Below are 18,461 nucleotides of genomic sequence, written 5' to 3'. Positions count from 1 at the left end.
CCTCAAGGATTGTGCCCTCAACTGGGCTTACTGGAGGCCCTGGCCAGGAGCTTTATTTCTCTGGCTGTGAGTAGGTGTGAAGGTACCTCAGGAAGAGGGCCATTCAGTCCTCTGCCTCCGGGTGGTATTTCTACTAAATTATTCTTGAACACTGAGAAACTTTATTAATGTTAAGGTTTTACATATGCGATCCGAGCTACAGAAAAAGGAACAGTACAAGTCAAAACAGCACAAACAGAACAAGTTAGATAGGTTTTTATTTTTAAAATATATTTCAAGATATCCCTTATAGGCTTGTGTAAATTCAGTTTAAAGTTCTATCAGAGTACTTTAAACAATCTTGCTGACTTGTAGTCAGTATTCACTTATTAAAGATATTAGGAAATATTCCCTGGAAGCTGCAAGTTAAGAGACCTACATTCAAGTCTTGGCTTTGCAAGCAACTTGTCATAAATCTCTGGGTAAATCACCCTGTCTTTCTAGGCTTTTCTTTCCTCTGGTGACAATTAAAAGGGTTAGACTAGAATGAACTTGAAGGTTCTATTCTGACATTTTGTGCTGGAAAGGCTCAATTACTGATCTTCTACATGTTTTAATAAATATTAATAATATTCATACATTTGCATACTACTTTATAGCTCACAAAGTGCTTTCATATATATGATCTCTTTTAAATCTTTCCAATGCCTGTGAGTTAGGTACATTTCATAGAAGTGAGAACAAGTTCAGAGAAGCTGCAGTTTATCCAAGATCACAGAGCCTAATGTGACAGAGCTGGATAGAGGGTCTTCCCACTCCCAAGTTCAATTTTTCTTTCTATTGTATTCAGCTACTTCAAGGTTAGTGTTATATGGGAGCATGATTAGTGAAGTTTATTGAATTGTGAAGTAATGTGTAATCATTAAAAAAAACAGACTTCTGGATTTAAAGTCAAACAATTAGGTTTCATTGACAGCTCTGACACTGTGATTTGGGGAATTCATTTCAACTTTCTGAGCTTCAGTTTCTTCATTTGTTAAAAAAAAGGATCTGGACTCCATGGTTTTGTATTTTTTTCTTGTTTACAATTCTGGTTTTCTTCTTAATGGTTGTCACTGTTTCTAGAGCAATATAGTGATAGATTAATATTAAATGAAAACATTTTATGGATTATAAGAGGTTTAAAAAAGGTAGACTAAGAGATTACTCCCACTGGCTGTTATTCATGCTCTTTGGTCATTGGTATATTAAAAATATTGAACTAATATTATTGACTAAACTCTACTTTTAAAAACTAGTTAACCTAGGCCAGGCGCGGTGGCTCACGCCTGTAATCCTAGCACTCTGGGAGGCCTAGGTGGGTGGATCACTCGAGGTCAGGAGTTCGAGACCAGCCCAAGCAAGAGTGAGACCCTGTCTACACTAAAAATAGAAATAAATTATCCGGCCAACTAAAAATATATATAGAAAAAATTAGCTGGGCATGGTGGCGCATGTCTGTAATCCCAGCTACTCGGGAGGCTGAGGCAGTAGGATCGCTTAAGCCCAGAGGTTTGAGGTTGCTGTGACCTAGGCTGATGCCACAGCATTCTAGCCCGGGAAACAGAGTGAGACTCTGTTTCAAAAGAAAAAAACAAAAACCAAAAAACTAGTTAACCTAAAATTCCACAGAGGGGTAAATTATTTTGGCTGAGTTATGTAGAAAATGTAGGGAGTTGCATTTTCTGAGAGGTCTTGACTTGAGAGAAGAACTCACTTGGGAACCAATGACAGAAAACCAAAGGGAACTCATTGTGAAGACATTTTTGGCCCTCTCTGTAGTGTTCTGAATGTTATCTCTACCATCTGATATAGTATCTTATTGTCATGCATACTCATAGTCCTGAAAGTTTATAATTGGTAGAAATTTCATTTTAAGATAAAGAAAAATCACTGGAAAACAGTAGAGGGTATGATGGTGAGTGTTTCAAGAGTTAGGGACAAAGAAGAGTTTTGAACCTGCTGCTTCTTTGCCCGCCTCCCCATCTGAGTAGAACATTGTAACTTTTGAAGCTAACATAGAATAGATCATAACCGGCTTGCTGAGCTGGTGACTTTATGCACAATTAAGCCTTGTTGGGACTTTCTTTATTTGTAATAGTGCCGTTACAGCGTGGGATGCTATTCAGTTCCAAACAACATTCCATTTAATAACTAGGCACTAGTTCACCCATTAAATCAGGGCCATCACTAACTGATAAGCATTGCCCTTTTCTTTGGCCTCACTTGGCTCTCTAGCCCAGCAGACAAAGCATGGCAACAGCATTGCCCTTGAGATGAGAAGGCTGGAGGCAGGGTAGATTGAACAGTGATGAGCAAAATTCAATTTAGTCATGGAAATGAAACTTTCCCTTAGACTTTTCTTTTCCTTAATTAAGAACTTATGTACTTTCCAAGCAGTATTTTAAGTGCCATTAAAAACAAAATTAGACAAAATAAGCAACAGTATCAACTACCACATCTTTTAGACACTGAAGTGATGAAAATGTATGGAGGGGCATGCAACAGATATTCATTTAAAAGATAAGAGCAAAAATGTCACTATAATAGCAGCATTGCTTGCAGTCATCAAAACTAAAAGCAGCTCAATGACCATCAAGAATAAAATAGATAAATAAATTATAGTATAGTTATATAATAGAAACTCAAGAAACTACCATTACACTCAACAGCATGAATAACTCTCACAAGAAAGAAGCCAGACTCAAAGGAGTATATAATATATGATTTCATCTACTTAAAGGTCAAAACTTAGCAAAATTAATCTCTGGTGTTAGAATTCAGGATAATGGCGACCCTTGGGAGAAGTAAGGGGAAGAGATTTAGCAGAGCATATGGGGGGTGCTTCTGAATCCTGGTACTTATCTATTTTTTGATCTGAATGGTGAATACGTGGGTGTGTTTACTTTTCATCAAACTCTACACTCATCTTTTTAAATAGATTTCATACTTAAATGAAAAGCTTATCTAGAAATTACCTTAGGAATGAGCAGCTGCTGTAGACTTGTGAGCACTTTACAGGCATCAATTCAATAGAGTCTCACCAGCAATCATAGATGGGTCAGTCTTATTTACTTATTGATAAATTATTATTTTAATCTAGTTTTCATTTTAGAATAGATTTAGATTTATAGAAAAGTTGCAACAAATAGATTTAGATATACAGAAAATTTGCAATGATAATATAGACAGTTCCCATATACCACTCATCCAATTTCTTCTTATTGTTAACATCTTATGTTACCATAGTATGTTTGTTACAACTAAGAAACCAGCACTGGTATACTACTATTAACTAAATTCTATTCTTCATTCTAATTTCACTAGTTTGTTCACGAATGTCCTTTTTCTTTTCCAATATCCCATTCAAAATGCCATATTAGGTTTTTTTAAAAAGGTAAACAAAATCAACAAGCTTTTTACCAGACTAACAAAGAAAAAATGAGAGAAGACTCAAATAAATAAAATCAGAGATGAAAAAAGAGACATTACAACTGATAGCACAAAAATACGAAGAATCATAAGAAGCTCTTAGAAACAATTACACACAAACAAATTTGGTAACCTAGAATAAATGGATAAACTCCTGGACACATACAACCTGCCAAGATCAAATCATGAAGATACAGAAAAATGAGAACACACCAATAACAAGTAATGAAATGGAATCAGTAATAAATGGTCTCCCATCAAAGAAAAGCCCAGGACCTGATGGCTTCACCATTTAACTCTATCAAACATTTAAAGAAGAACTAATACCAATTCTTCTCAAACTCTTCTGAAAAACTGAAGAGGGGGGAATAATTCCAAACTCATTCTATGAGGCCAGCATTACCCTAATACCAAAATCAGACAATGACACACCAAAAGAGAAAACTTACAGGCCAATATTCCTGGGATGCAAAAATCCTCAACAATAAAAAGATCATTCACCATTGTCAAGTGGTATTCACCTCAGGTACGCAAGGATGGTTCAACATATGCAAATCTATAAATGTGATACATTACGTTAATAAAATGAAGAACAAAAAACTACATGATCACTTCAATAGCTGCAGAAAAAGCATTTAACAAAATCCAGAATTTCTTCATGATTAAAAGTCTCAGGAAATTAGGTATAGAAGGAATGTACCTCAACATAATAAAGGCCATATATGACAAGCCCACAGCTAATATTCATATCATACTGAATGAAAAAAAGTCAAATTGAAAACTTTTCCTTTAAGAATTAGAACAAGAAAAGAACACTCACTTTCATCACTGTTATTCAACATAGTAATGGAAGCACTAGCCAGAGCAATTAGATAAGAAAAAGAAATAAAAGTCATCTAAATTGGAAAGGAGGAAGTTAAATTGTCCCTGTTTGCAGATGACATGATCTTATATATAGAAAATCCTAAAGACTCCACTAAAAAACTGTTAAAACTAATAAACAAATTTAGAAAAGTTACAGGACATAAAACCAACATATAAAAATCAGTAGCATTTCTATAAACTAATAGTGAGCTATTTGAAAAAGAAATCAAGAAAACAATCCTGCTTACAATAGCCACAAAAAAAAAAAAAAAAAAAACTTAGGAATAAATTTAACCAAGGAGGTGAAAGGTCTGTACACTCAAAGCTATAAAACATTAATCAAAAAATTAAAGAAGACACACATAAATGGAATGATATTCTGTGTACATGGATTGGGAGAATTATTGAAATGTCCATGCCACCCAAAGTGATCTTGAGATCCAATGTAATCCCTATCAAAATATCAATGATATTCTTCATAAAAATAGGGAAAAAAATCATAACATTTGTATGGAAGCACTAAAAACTCTAGATAGCTAAAGCAATCTTGAGAAAAAAGAACAAAGCTGAAGGCATCATAATACCTAACTTTGAATCATACTATAGAGCTGTAATAACCAAAACAGCATGATAGTGACATAAAAACAGATACATCAATCAGTGGAATAGAATAGAGAGCCCAGAAATAAACCCATACACCTATGGTCAATGGATTTTGACAAAGGTGCCAAGAACACACAATGGAGAAAGGACAGTCTCTTCAATAAATGGAGTTGGGAAAACTGAATCTCCACATACAAAAGAATAAAATTAGACCCTTATCTCCCACCATATACAAAAATAAAATAAAAATGGATTGAAGACTTAAATCTAAGACCTGGAACTATGAAACTACCAGAAAAAAATGTTGGGAAAACACTCCAGGACATCGGTCTGGGCAAAGATTTTTTGTGTAAGACCTTAAAAGAGGAGACAGCAAAAGCAAACATAGACAAACAGGATTATATCAAGCTAAAAAGCTGCACAGCAAAGGACACAATCAGCAAGGTGAAAAGACAACTCACAGAATGAGAGAAGATATTTGCAAACTATCCATCTCACAAGGGATTAATAACTAGGATATACACAGAGCTCAAATAATAGGAAAAAACCCAAATAATAAAAACCCAATAATCTGATTATGAAATGGGTAAAACATCTGCATAGACATTTCTCAAACGAAGACATACAAATGGCCAACAGATATATGAAAAAATGTTCAACATCAGAGAAATAGAAATCAAAACCATGATGACACATCTCTCACCCTAGTTAAAAAGGCATTTATCAAAAAGACAATGAATAACAGATGCTGGCACGGATGTGAAGAAAGGGGAACCCTCATAGACTGTGGTGGGAATGTAATTAGTACAGCCACTAAGGAAAACAGTATGGAGGTCCCTCAAAAATAAAAATAGAATTACTCTAATGCAGCAATTCTTCTACTGGGTATATATCTGAAAGAACAGAAATCAAAATATTTAAGAGAAGTCTGTACTGCCATGTTTATTGTGGCACTATTCGCAACAGCCAGAATATGGAACAAACCTATGTGCCCATCAATGGATGAATACACAAAATTTAGTATATATAAACAATGGAATGTTATTCAGCCATAAAAAAGAACGAAATCCTATCGTTTGCAGCAACATGGAGGGAACTGGAGGTTATTATATTAAGTGAATAAGCCAGGCACAGAAAGACAAATATCACGTTTTCACTCATATGTGGGAGCTAAAAAAGTGGATCTCATGAAGATAGAGAGTAGATTGGTGGTTACCAAAGGCTGTGAAGAGTAGGAGCGAGGGGGATGAAGAGAGTATAAATGGGTATAAATATACATTTAGATAGAAAAAATAAGACCTGGCATTTGATAGGTCAGTAAGGTGACTATAGTTAACATTAATTGATTGCACATTTTCAAATAGCTAGAAGAGAAAAATTCAAATGTTCCTAGCTTTAAAAAAAGATAAATATTTAAAGTGATGGATATCTCAATTCCCCTGATTTGATTATATGAATGAATCATATTATCACATGTATTGGGAAAATATGTACAGCTATTATGTTATCAGTAAAAAAATAAAATTTTAAAAGAAGTCGAAGAAAGTAAAAAATAAAATTCCCATTTTTGTATACAATTTATACTGCACATTATATATTGGCTCAGTCCAGATAACTTATAAATATCCCTATTATTTTGCCTCTTTATAGGAGCAGTTAGACATGCGTGGATCAACATCTTATTATTAAATGTTTTTCCATCTTAACGGAAATCTTGTAACAAGTCAAATATGATGCAAACTAAAAAAGGGCGATACTGTATGTACCGAAAATAAATGAAAATGGCTGAGGAAGGGAGACCGCAAGAGTATCTTCTTCATCCGAGGTAATGGTCAGAGGCTTCCGAACGTTAGGAAGGATTCGTATCTGGGGCAGAAGAGGTTTGCAAACTTGGTGAATTATGTCTTCAGAGCCTTTTAACGTATCTTCCACTTTTCCTCTGCGGATCCCTGCCGCCCAGAATACCCATGCATCACCTGACCCGCCAAATCTGCACTAAGCCCTTAGCAATACTACACTACAGATGCCAAGCTGGTGCTTGAAGGGATTATATTGCAGAGGGTTTGCAACCAACGCCTGCCAGGGAGTAACTAGGCCATTTACAAGTGCACCTCCAGAGCTGGGAAGCCCGCAGGAAGCTCCTCCCCCCCGGCCTAGGGGAGGGCCGTCCAGACGCCCTCAAGCACCTCCAGCAGGAACAGCGCCCGGCCTCCTTCCTGGCCCCGCCCCGCCCCTAGCCCCGCCCCCGGCCGCGCCTCGGCTCCAGAGGCCCCGCCCCTCCTCGCAGCCGCTGCGTCTTCCTTCCGGGTCGCGCTGGGCCGGGCTCGCCGCCGCGGTGCCGCAGCGCTAGAGCCCGGGAGCCGCCCCCGCGCCGCCTGGTCGCTGGTGAAGCCCGCGGCGTGCGCCTCTCCCGGACCCTGCAGGGTACGGCCCTTCCTTTACTTCTCCTTCCCGAGGGTCTCCGTCTTCTTCCTCGGCGCTGGGGCCGGGCTGGGGCGGCGCGTCCCGCCCGCGGAGGCTGGGCGCGGGCCACAGGCTTCCGCCGCCCGCCCCACCCCCGCCCGCGCTGCGCCCGCGGGGCTTGCTGGGGACCCTGCAAACTGCTTCTGTGCTTCGGGCGCTGTTGCTCTGCCCGGGTTTGTCTGCAGGGCGTGAGGCGTCGCCCCGACGTGTGCGCGGCGCAGGGTTGTTTACATGCCGGGATTTGCCCGGATCCGCGCGCTGCGCTCATCCGGCAGCCACGGGTTGGCCACTTGCCTGCCTGTGTACTTGTTGCTCCTGTGCCTGCTGCCCTGACTTCCCTCTGACGTCCGATGATTTTTGCCTATCCAGGCCCATGTTTTCTTTCCTCAGGACTGCCACAAGATGCCCGGCTACAACCTTATTTCAGTGTTTAGGGGTGCTGCTAGGGTGTGAGATGACCATCCCCTTGGCCTCCTTGTCAATACGTTTGCAACAGGGGTGGTTTTGGATTTCTTGGTTTCACAAATGATGATTGCCACAAAGCTTTGAGATACATAAACAAATTGAAAGACAGCATACAAATAATTAGAAAGTTAAGATGGGCTAAACCTGTGGTCAAGTAGTGCCTGTGCAGGATATTGAGTGTGGCTTTATGCCCTGGAGGGCTCATTACTACCAGGTGCTGCTTGTTCTCCTCTGTTTAAAGACAAGCTGCCCTTTCTGCTTCTTAAGTGCACTTCTCGTTTTATTAAGTTCGGAATATAGGTACATTACTTTCCTTCAGGCTCACGTCATGCTTCTGTAGTACATATTTTGTAGCTGTTGGTTGAGTAGAGGGAAGCTATACAGACGGATCAATGCTTCTGTCGTGCTTTATCAAATATTAAGTTCTTGGGTGAAAGGGTCAGCGTACTTGTCTTTCTAGTGGCAATATGTATCACTCTGTAAGTTTCATTGAATTGGATTCTTTTTTCCACACTTCCCGAGTACTAACTTCTTTTTTTTTTTAAATGCTGACCCAAATTTTGGCTTTTCTGAACCCTGCTTTTTCATATTCTTCCCTTCTGTTACTTACTTGAAAATCAGAGAGGTTAGGTCAATGTAAGATGGTTAATTTCTTTTACTCACACCATGAAGCAATAATGCAATTACAGTCCTCTGTACAATGGTATCTTAAAATGTTGGTAACTGCTTATCTTTTATTTCCACATATGGTCAGTTAACGAAAACTGCCCCTTCTTTCTTTACTGTGTTAGTCTTATTGCCTCATCTTAATTTTGGTGTATTCAACGTTCTCCATCTTAATTCATGGATCTAACTTTGGTGTCCTTTCAGAAAGGCCTTTTGCCACATGTATGGTATATAAATATCCACCTATGTTTTCTTCTGTTACTGTTAATGGTCTTATTCATATTTTAGTGTGAGTAGGAAGTAAGGTTTTAACTTTTTTTTGTTAATCAGTGACCCCATCATCATTTGTTGAATTCTGTTTTTCTCTGCTGATATAAGTATCATAGGCCCTAATTTCTGCATATCCTTGGGACCCTCTGAACTATTATGCAGTGATCTCTGGCTTCCTTGCTGCTTATATTACTCTAGCTTTACAGTGTGTTTTAATGTCTAGTGATTTGAACAATGCTTGGCATATTGTAGACATTATTAAATATTTTTGAAGTTAACACATTTGGTGGGGGCAAGTCAGTTTCCTTTCTTTACCTCTTGCTCCCTTCCTTGCTTTTAAAGTTTCTTGCCTGTTCTTGAAATTAATTTTTTTAAGCTTGCTTTTTCCATGGTCAGTTGAGTCATTAACTGTTGCTAAATAAACTCCTTCTGTTGTTCACTCAGAATTCACCACTCAAGTTGATCTTCAGAGTTGTACATAGAGAAGCAGCAGCCTGATTCAAAGTCTTTCTTTTGACTTTGCATTGTGTCTTAGTGTAGCGTTGTCAGGTTTAGTCGTCTTCTGTGGTCTCGGTTCTTGGTGTGCTTTTGGCAGAAGAATGACCAGACACACTAAAATAAGGCAAGCATGAGGTGAGATTTATTGAGGGGGAGCAAGATAGGATTATAGAGCAAGGTAGGGGTTTACAGAGCAAGACATACATCACAGATGACAACTGGCCCCCTTGTCATAGCAGAAAAAGAGTTTGATTATGGGCTGGGTCTTGTTTTATGATGTCCAGATAGGTTCCCCGTGATTCAGACATCACCATGAAACCCCTTTGGACAGCTGGGAGTCGCATGACCTGAGTCTCACTATGCACGCGGGTTGTTCTAGGTCACTTTCCGAGCTCTGTTGTACCTATGCTGCTTGGCCTGTGGGCTAGAGAGTCCTCTGCATTCTTTTGCAGCTGGCGTGCTAAGTTCGGATTGGCAAATTTGTAGGGTGTTCCCTCGTACCCCAGGTATGGCAGTCGCTTGGCAAAGGACCAAGGAGGGGGGACTGGGGCCCATCCTTGTCCTTTTCCCAGTTAGGGCAGTTGCACCAAAGCAAGGCACCCACTTTCGTCCCTGTGAGACCTGGAATCCCTTGCTGTTTACCTAACAGTGTGTCTCTCACCATTAGCTATGATTTAGGACGTTTTGTAGCTGATTTCTGCAGCTCTAAGAGGTAAATGGCTGTAGATGTATTCCCTGGGACATCCTCATGTCCATTTGTATTTTACCATTCCAGCTGGATGTCAAATATAATCAATTTTCAGATGTTGCTATAATAGATACTTAAAAACTTTATTTGATCATAAAATAAATGTTTATGTTCTCTGCCAGGTGCTGTGACTCACACCTATAATCCTAGCACTTTAGGAGGCCAAGGTGGGAGGATCGCTTGATACCAGGAGTTCGACCCCATCTCTACAAAAAAAAAAAAAAAAAAAAAATGAGCCAGGCGTGGTGGTGGGCACCTATAGTCCCAGCTATTCAGGAGGCTGAGGCAGGAGGATGGAGTGATCCTAGGAATTCAAGGTTGCACTGAGCTGTGATGAGGCCACTGCACTCCAGCCTGGGCAACAGAGTGAGACCCTATCTCAAACAAAAAACAAAACAAAACAAAAAAACGTTCTTTTAAAAAAATCAAGCAATACAGAAATAGCCAAAGGAGGAGGTGAAAGTGTTGTGTGCCCACGTACCCAGTAACTCTGTTCCACAAAGATTATCACCATTTAATAATCTGTTCTCTCTCCTTCTAGATTTTAAAAATATATGTGTATAAGTCTACATTTGTTTCATAAATGTCAGTGTACCATATGTAATTTTCTATAGCTTCTCTTAGTAATAATGAACATCTTTCTATGTCAGTGCATATAACATCATCTTTTTGAAAAGTCTTTTTAGTATTTTATTGTAGAAATAACCCAAAATTTATTTAACCAGTCCTCTGTTGATATTTAGGCTATTCCAGATTTATTTTTCTTATAAACATAACTGCAGTGATCACTTTTGTACGTATATATTTGCATGTTTGTTTATTTTGTTAGTGTAAATACTTAGATGTGGAATTGCTGGGTCAAATGCTATATATACATTTTAAATTATGAGAGATTCTGCTGTAGTACACTTCACAAAGGTTGCTGGTAAGAGGACATTTTATACAATGTATAAGAATACTGCTTTTGCCATATCATTGCCAAGAATCATCAAGGGTCTGAGATAGTACCCTACTTGCAAGCTAACAGTTTCACGGATGCTGTCAGGAATCAAGACGCCTGGGTCAGAGACAAAGCACAACAGTACCAGTAGCCAGAGTATCTTCTTATGCTGATTCCTGGAGCCCCAATTTCCACAGGGTGACGGGACCAGGGCTAGGTGACACTAGCACACAAAGTAGGTTGTCTTACAGGAGAGGAATCCAGAGTTTAGGGAACCTGAATCTTTCGTAGTGTACTTTGAGTAAAATTACCTGATCTTTGCTATAGAAGGAGACATAATCTGTATTTTCTTGGATAGTAAACAAATCTGCCCTCTGCTCCAGAGAGAGACCTCTCTTTATCTGTCAAGGCTGTTTGGTATATAAACACAGGCTGTTAATCCCTCTGCTTGTAAGACTTCAGAAATTTGAGAGACCTGTGAAGTATTATAACAATAACTGCTAAGATGATATCATTTTTTACATTTAGTCATTTAATGGATGAAAAATGCTACTTTATTACTGTTTTAATACTGCATTTCCTTATTGATGGAGTTGACTGTATGTTAGTTGGTCATTTGTACTTTTACCTGATCGTATTCTTTGCTTAGTTTCATGTTGAAGTGTTCCTCTTAGTGATTTGTAATAGTTGTTTATATGTTGTGCCTATTAACAACTTGGTACACCATTTGTTATTTTCTCATAGTCTCTTCTTTCTTGTAAGGTTGGTTCTGGGAGCTTTTGCTATAGAAATCTTTTAATATTTATGTTGCCGGTTTTGTTCTTCTTTTTCTTTATGGCTTCTGGGTTTCCACCCCGAGATTATTAAAATACTCTGTATACATCTTTTATTGTATATTTTTTGTAACATATTTAGATTTTTAAGTTTATTTTTCCAAATTGCTAGACATTTTCCCAAAACATTTATGTTGGTAAGCTGTCCTTTCTCTGTTGTTTTGATTTGACCATTTATTATAGCATACTATATCCTTATTTGTTGTTTTCTCAAAACTGACAGATCAGTAAGCAAAGTATGTTAGTTCCCTACTGAGACTATGATTTTGGTTAAATTCATCCTTAAACACTACTATGTGTAATTTTTCTTAGTGAATTTTATCTTAAAAAATATGAAATATCTAAATATCTTTTTTTTGCCCTGTTTAATGATTTTTTGCTCTGGAGTTTACATTGTCTAATAGTATTCTTGCCTTTTTGTCAGTTTTGTGTTAAGCTGGTAGATCTTTATTTCCCATATGTTTATTTTCAGTCATTCTACATTATTTTGCTTTACTTGCCTTTCATAACATCAAACATTATATAGCTGGACTTTTGTTTCTCCCTCCATTCTTCCCCCCTCCCCATTTGGAAGATTGTCTTTTTCTGTTTTGCATTTTAAAAAACTTTTTTGAAAGATACTTATAGATTCACATGAAATTGTAAGAAGTAATACAGAGGGATCTAGATCCTATGTACACTTCATCCAGTTTCCTCCATATATCTTGTATAACTGTAGTACAATATGACACTCAGGAAATTGACTCTGGTACAGTCTACAGACCTTACTAAGATTTCACCAGTTTTACATGTACTGCTGTGTGTGTGTGTGTGTGTGTATATGTATGTGTTTATGTTTCTTTCTAGGCAATTTTATGTAGATTCCTATAACCACCACCAAAGTCAAAATACATAATAGTTTCATCACAAGGATACGTTATGCAAAAGTGTTTATCTTTAATAGGAAAATTTAACCTAGTCATATTTACTTTGTTTTTTTTCCCCCCTCTTCTGCAGTCTTGGAAATTATAAAACCATGTATAACTGATTCTTTGTTACTGTCATTCTTTCCCTTCCTTCCCTACATTCTTGGTTTTATTGATTTAATTTCTTTTTTACATCACTTCTGGGTTTCCCCCCCCCCAACCATTCTTTTAAACTTTACCAGTACTGTAACTGTAATTATTTAGATTTAACTATGAGGTCACTGGTTACTTGAATGTTAGGTCTTCCCCCTTTTCTAAATTATTTGTTTAATTCTTTTTCTTTTCTTTCTTTTTTTTTTTTTACTGAAATACATTCTTGAGTAATTCTTTTAGGAAGAGTTATGGGAAGTATACTTGCATGTTCAGAAATATTTTTCATTTTGTTGTTTTTCAATGTGAATAGGAGTTTGAGTCAGTTTTTTTCCTTTAGAATTTCTAAAATATTACATTATCTGCTAGCATTTCCTTGAATTTCAATCAACTTCAGTCTCTTCTTGAATTCATCTAATATAAATATTAGATTTCTCACATTTGTGCTCTAGGTCACTTATCATTTTTCTTATTTTAATTTTCAATTAATTTCAGTCACATTTTAGTTTCTAAGAACATTTCTATCATTTTTTTAAATTAGCTTTTATTTTTTAATATATCTATAACCTGTTCATACTAAACATAATAATTGTTTTTTAACTATTCTTCTAATTTTGACATTAACTTTTATTTGATGCCATTTGCTATAATTGCCTGACTTGTTTTCCTGTGATTAAAATGGCTAATTACATTCAGACATATAAATGTAAATCTGCATTGACTGTTTGTTTCTGGTCTGAAATCCCTCTGAAGTCATGAAGGTCACTTGGTCTCTGGAGAGGTAGTTTGCCAAGGCAAGATGAGTAGTTGGGGCTCTGTGAGCAGTCTTTGCCCTGGGCAGAATGAATGGGCAGGACATGCCAGCTAGTAGATATCTTTAAGGATGTGCTGGTTAGAAACAGACAAATAAGCTGTGGTGCACATAATAAACAAGCCAATACCAGGGTATCAAATCTCTAGCTCGACTCATTTTGGTCCAAAACAAAGACTGAAAATGAAACCACACAGAACCATCACCCTAAAAATTCCTTTCTGTGGCCCCTTCATGGTGATTGTAGTTAACCTCTGCTACCTCCCCTAACTCCCAGGCACATTGATCTGTTTGCCTTGCGTATAATTTTGCATTTTCCAGCATGTTATATAAGTGAAATCATAAAATATGTAGCCTTTGCATTAGGCTTCTGTCACTTAGCAAAATAAATTTTAAGATTCATCTATATTATCACCTGGGTTGTTAGTTCATTCCATTTTTTTTGCTGAGTAGTAATTCATTGTATGGATGTACCACAGTTTATTCATTCACCTGTTAAAGACAACTTGGATGTTTCCAGGTTGGAATTATGAATAAATTTGCTATAATCACTTGAGTGCAGATTTTTGTTTGAATATAAGTTTTCAGTACGCTTGGGTAAATACCTAAGAGTGGGATTGCTGGATGGTTTGGTAAGGGTATATGAACCTTAAACTGCCAAACTGTTTTTCAGAGTGGCTATACTGTTTTGCATTCCGACTAGAAATGTTTGCAGCATCTAATTTGGTATCATCCTAAAATGTGATTAATCTGTAATTAATTCTTCCCAGAGCTAAGACATTAAATACTGTCTTTCCCAGGGTTTACCCTTTTGAAACTGTGCTTGATACTGCTCTTCAGTAAAATGTGTGCCAGGACACACACACAAATATAAAAGAAAAAAGTAAATTGGACTTAAAATCTTTTAAAGATACTACCAAGTAAATGAAAAGTCAGGCACAGATGAGGAGAAAATAATTCCAAAATATTTATGTGACAAAAAGTTTGTATCTAGAATGTATAAAGAACTCATAACTCATTAATAAAAACTAGGTTAAAAAATGAGCAAAATAGACATTGCACTAAAGAAGATACAAATGATAAGCACATGCAGTGGTACTCCATGTCATTAATAGAGAAATGCAAATTAAGGTATATTACTACCTACCCACTAGAGTGGATAAAGACTGACAATATTAACTATTGGTGAGGATGTGGAGCAACTGGAACTCTCATAGTTTGCTGGTGAAAATGTAAAATGCTACAGCTACTTTGGAGGCAGTTTGGTACTAGAAACAACCCAAATGTAAATCAACAGGTGAATGGATATATCAGTATGGTTGACCCCGGAACAACACGGGCTTGAACTGTGCCAGTCCACTTATATGCAGATTTTTTTCAATAACTATAGGAAGAGTTCTTGGAGTTTTGCAGAAAGTTGAATAAACTCACTAGACAAACCACATAGCCTAGAGACATTGAAAAAATTTTAAAAAGGTGTGTCATGAATGCATAAAATATATGTGGATACTGGTCTGTTTTATTTACTACCATAGAATGTACACAAATGTATAAAAAGTTAAAATTTATCAGAACTTATGCACAAAATATATGGTACCCTCTGCAGTCAAGAGAAATATAAACAAATGTAAAGATGCACATTGAATCATAACTGCATAACATTGGCTATAGTACATACTGTACTACTGTAATAATTTTGTAGCCACCTTCTGTTGCTGTTGTGGCTACCTCAAGTGTTACAGGTATCTGCTTAAAACACTGTCTCTGACCTCAGGACGTTCAGTAAAAAAGCAAACAAACAAACAAAAAAAACGCTGTGTGATGCTAATCGTCTCTACATAAGCAGTTTGTCCTTCCAATAAATTGCATGTTGCAATGAAAAGTGATCTCTAGTAGTTCTCATGTATTTTTCGTTGTATTTAATGCGATACCATAAACCTTGAATAACACCATGGAACCCATAGGAAGTGCCACTAGTAATGCTGAAAGTGCTCCCACGGAGCAGAGAAAAGTCATGACATTACAGCAAGAAGTTGAATTGCTTGATATTGCAGCTTGTGGTCTGCAGCTGCGGTTGCCTGCCATTTCAAGATAAATGAATCCAGTGTAAGGACCATTGTAAAAAAAAAAAAAAAAATTCGTGAAGCCATTGCTGCAGCTACACCAGGAGGTACTTTTTGCACTTTTTCTGAAATTTTTTCTTTTTATCTCATATTGAAAATGCAGCTTTTATGTAGTGCAGGATTGCTATAAGAAAGGCATACCTATAGATTAACATGATTCGAGAAAAAGCAAAGTCGTTTGACAACTTAAAACGAAGGTGAAAAATCTAGGCTGGAAAATTTAATGCCAGCAAAGGATGGTTTGACAATTTTAGAAAGGTTTGGCTTAAAAAAGTCAAGATAACAGGAGAAGTAGCTTCTGCCTAACAAGAGGCAGCAGACAAGTTCCCAGATACTAATAAGAAAATCATTGAGGGCCGGGCACGGTGGCTTCTACCCGTAATCCCAGCACTTTGGAAGGCCAAGGAGGGAGGTTTGCTTGAGGCCAGGGGTTTGAATTTACAGTGAGCTATGATTACGCCACTGCACTTCCGCCTGGGTGAGTGACAGAGTGAGATTTTATCTCTGAAAAAAAATTTTTAAGAATATTGAAGAGAAAAGGTATCTACCTGAACAGGTTTTTAATGCATTTGGAAGTGCCCTACTCTGGAAAAAATGCCCCAAAGGACATTTGTCAGTAGGGAAGAGAAATGAGACCATTAGTTATGTAAGGAAGGATTTAAGGCTAACTTTACTGTTTTGTGCAAATGCAGTCGGGTTTATGATCAGTGCTTCCCTTATCTGTAAAGCTGCTAACACCCAAACCCTGAAGAGAAAAGATAAATACCAACTGCCATTTTTTTGGTTGTACAACAAGAAGGCCTGGACAATGAGAACACTTTTTATGGATTGGTTTCACTGATGCTCTGTCCCTTGAGCCAGGAAGTACCTTGCTAGTAAGGGACTGCCTTTATAAAGTTCTTTTGATATTGGATAATGCCCCTGGCCACCCACAACTTCGTGAGTTTAACAATGAAAGCATGGAAGTGTTCTACTTGCCCCCGAACACAGTGTCTCTCATTCAGCCTCTAGATTTAGGTGTCATAAGGACCTTTAAGGCTCATTACACATGGTACTTATGGAAGGGATTGTCACCTCCATGGACAAGAACTTCAGTGGAGAGAACATCATGAAAGTCTAGAAGGATTACACCATTGAAGATGCCATTGTTGTTAAAGGAAGCTGTGAAAGCCATCAAACCTGAAACAAAGTCCTGCTGGAGAAAACTGTCTCCAGATGTACATGACTTGATAGGATTTATGACAGAGTCAATCGAGGAAATCGTGAAAGAGCTTGTGAGTATGGCACAAAAGGTGGGGGAGTGAGGGGTTTCTATATATAAATCTTGGAGAAATCCAAGAGCTAATAGACACCACACCAGAGGAATTAACAGAAGGCAACCTGCTGGAGATGAGTGTTTCTACACCAGTGCCAGACGATGAGGAAAAAGATATAGAAGAAGCAGTGCCAGAAAACAAATTGACATCAGACAGTCTGGCAAAAGGGTTTTGATTATTTAAGACTGCTTTTGACTTCTTTTATAACATAGATCCTTCTATGATATGGACCCTGGAACAAAGGCAAATGGTGGAAGAAGGATTGGTATTTTTTAGAAACATTTTTATAGAAATGAAAAAGCAGAAAAGTACCAAGTGTGCCTGCCTCTCCTGCCTACTCTTCTACCTCCTCCACCTTCCACCTGTGCCACCCCTGTAAGAATACATTGTTTAATACATATACAAACTGTGTTGATTGACTATGTTATCAGTAAGGCTTCCTGTCAATGGTAAGCTATTAATGGTTAGGTTTTTGGAGAGTCAAAAGTTATACTTGGATTTTCAACTGCACAGGGTGGTGGTGGGGTCGGCGCCTCTTTCCCCTACATTGTTCAAGGGTCAACTGTGTGATGGAATACAATGTAGAATAAAAGGGAATGAACTGATAACACGTAGCAACATGGGCAAATCTCAGAGATACACTGAACAAAATAAGCTAGACTCAAAAAAGTCATTTGATTCTTGAACAACTTGAAGGTTGCAGCGCCAGCCTCTCACACAGTTAAAAATCCACATATAACTTTTGACTCCTCAAAAACTTAACTACCCAATAGTTAATAGTTAGGTCTACTGTTGACTGAAAGCCTTGTGGATAACAGATGATTAACATACATTTTGTATGTTGTATGTATTATCTGCCGTATTCTTACGCTAAGCTAAAGAAAAAATATTAAGAAATCATAAGAAAGAGAAAATACATTTACTGTTTATTAAGTGGAAGTGGATCATCATAAAGGTCTTCATTCTCATCTTCACATTGAGTAGGCTGAGGAGGAGGAGGGGTTGGAGGCAGAGGAGGTGTTAATCTTGCTGTTTTAGGGGTGGCAGAGGCAGAAGAAAACCCACATGTAAGTGTACCTGCCAGTTTAAACCCATGTTGTTCAAGGACCAACTGTACATGTTATTTCACTTACACATAACCCTGGAATAAAGGGCAATCTGGTTTATAGTGACAGCAGTTTTTTGCCTGATGCAGGATGTGAATGGGTGATTGACTGGAAAGGGGCACCAGGGAAACTTTTGGGCTAATGGAAGTATTCTATACCTTGATTTTGGTGGTGGTTACATTGGGGAGTGTCTTTGTTGAAATTCGTCAAACTGTATACTTAAAATGGGGTACATTTTTGGAATGCAAAT

At 37.7% G+C, this 18,461-nt stretch overlaps 1 protein-coding gene across 4 annotated transcripts in view; it reads left to right on the top strand.

Annotated features, from left to right (window-relative positions):
• The first annotated feature begins 7,189 nt into the window (after positions 1–7,189).
• FBXL4 (F-box and leucine rich repeat protein 4) overlaps positions 7,190–18,461 on the top strand; it is an 82,438-nt gene continuing 71,166 nt past the window's right edge. For 3 of the 4 annotated variants that reach the window (XM_045544058.1, XM_045544056.1, XM_045544057.1), the window contains exon 1: positions 7,232–7,341. The gene's annotated coding sequence lies outside the window, so the exon portion shown is untranslated. Of the gene's footprint in view, positions 7,342–18,461 lie in introns of all 4 variants that reach the window. The other variant, XM_045544054.1, reaches the window with a different exon arrangement.

Source organism: Lemur catta, chromosome 2 (genome assembly GCF_020740605.2).
Source record: "Lemur catta isolate mLemCat1 chromosome 2, mLemCat1.pri, whole genome shotgun sequence".
Lineage (NCBI taxonomy): Eukaryota > Metazoa > Chordata > Mammalia > Primates > Lemuridae > Lemur > Lemur catta.
This window is presented reverse-complemented; position numbering and strand designations above follow the sequence as displayed.